A 2,342-nucleotide genomic window follows, 5' to 3' on the forward strand; every position below is an offset into this window, starting at 1 on the left:
AGTTCCCTTATCTTCACATTCTCTGCATTACTTTTTGTTTTTTTGTCTTTTTTGATGATAGCCATTCTGAAAAGTGTGAAGTGGTACCTTATTGTGGTTTTGATTTGCATTTCCCTGATAATTAGTGATGCTGAGTATTTTTTCATGTGTCTGTTGGCCATCTGTATGTCTTCTTTGAGAAATGTCTGTTTAGATCAGATGCTCATTTTTCTAAATGGATTTTTTTTTAATATTGAGTTGTGTGATTTCTTTAGGAACTTTTTATATTAAACCTTAGCAAATATATTATTTGAAAATATTTTCTCCCATTTGGTAGGTTGACTTTTAACTTTGTTAATGATTTTCTTTCCTGTGCAAAAGTTTTTTAGTTCAAGGTAGTCCCATGTATTTGTTTATGCTTTTGTTTCCTGAGGGCACAGATCCAAAAATTATTGGTAAGATCAATGCCAAAGAGCATACTTAGTTGCCTGTTTTGTTTTTTTTGTTGTTGTTGTTGTTGTTTGTTTTTTTTTAAGGGGTTTTATGGATTTAGGTCTTATATTTAAGTCTTGAATCCATTTTGAGTTTATTTTTGTGTGTGGTGTAAACTGTTGTTCAGATTAATTTTTTTTCATATAGCTGTTCAATTTTCACCATTTGTTGAAGAGTTTGTCTTTTTCCCATTGGATATTCTTGCCTCCCTTGTTGTAGATTAACTGATCATATAAGTATGGCTGTATTCTGGGCTCTCAATCCTATTCCATTGATCTCTGTGTCCATTTTCATACCAGCACAATACTGCTTTTATTACTATAGCTTTATGGCATAGTTTGAAATCAGGAAGTGTGATATCTTCAGCTTTGTTCTTCTTAAGATATTTTTGGTTATTTGGAGAATTTGTGTTTCCATAAAAAATAAATGTGTATTATTAGTTCTAGTTTTGTGGTAATGCCCTTGGTATTTGATAGGATTCCACTGAATCTGCAGATTGCCTTGGGTAGTATGGTCATTTTAACAATATTAATTCTTCCAATTGATGAACAGCTTTCCATTTGTATGTTTCATCTTCAATTTGTCTCATCAATATCTCATAGTCTTCAGTGTAAAGGTCTTTCACCACCTTGTTAGATTTATTTCTAGATATTTCATTCATTATACTGAAATAGTAAATGGAATTGTTTTCCTAATTTCTCTTTCTGATACTCCATTTTTAATGTAAAGAAATGCAACAGAGTTCTTTTATATTAATTTTGCATACTGAAACTTTACTGAGTTCATTTATTATTTCTAATAGTTTTTTGGTGTTGTTTATAGTGTTTTCTGTTTAGTATCATATCATCTGAAACTGACAGCTTTACTTCTTCCTTTCCAATTTGGATGCATTTCATCTTTTTTTTTCTTTTTTTTTCTTGTTGTCCAATTGCTATGGCTATATTGAAAAAATGTGTCTTGTTCTTGATATTAGTAGAAATACTTTCAGCTTTTCATTATAGAATGATATTGACTATGGTGTGGAAAACCATTACACAGAAGACTAGAAAACATTGTAGCTGTAATGATGATGGAAAAAAACTTAGAAGGGCAGATTCTTTGCCACTGCACCACTTGGGAAGTCCAAGAGATCTTTTTAGGCTAACTTGTGAGATGAGTATATACTGGTAAATAAGACAGATGGGGTCCTCATTCTCATGGAGCTTATATTCTACTCCATGGAAACATGCAACACACAAATAAGCAAACATAAGTATCAGGTGTTTATAAATTCTGAGTCAAAATAAGTATGGAATGGAAGATAATCATGTGGGGGCATGATATTTTGTATGGGGTGAGTATGGAAGGTATCTTTGACTAGAAGATGTTCAAACAGAGAGCTGAAGGAACGGAGAGGATGAGTCCTGTAAACATCTGCAGGCAATAGGGTTTTAATAAGAAGCAGCACATGAAAAACAGGCAGAAACAATCTTAGTATGTTCAATTTCTTGGCCATTTGTTATTCCTTCTGTAAGTTACTTGTTCATATACTTTCTCTACATTCCCACAGGGTTATTCCTTTTTTCTTATTAATAAATAGGAACTCAGTATATTATGGCTAGTCATCTTTTATCTTTTATTTATGTTGCAAATATTTTCTCCTATTTTTTTTTTTTAAAGAAGAATTCCATACTGGGTAATTTTATTGTTCCTTGTGAACAGGAGTTTTAAAGTTTTTTGTCTGGTGGAAGAAGGTTTTCTTGAACAAGTCACTTTTACTTTTCCTGTGAAAATAGAGGTTATAATCATTCCAGAAAAGTTATCCTCAAGTGCTTTATTTTTTATTTCTCTCCTGACCCTTCTAATATTCCTTCAGGAGCTCTTTGACTTGT

Source organism: Dama dama, chromosome 1 (genome assembly GCF_033118175.1).
Source record: "Dama dama isolate Ldn47 chromosome 1, ASM3311817v1, whole genome shotgun sequence".
Classification (NCBI taxonomy): Eukaryota; Metazoa; Chordata; class Mammalia; order Artiodactyla; family Cervidae; genus Dama; species Dama dama.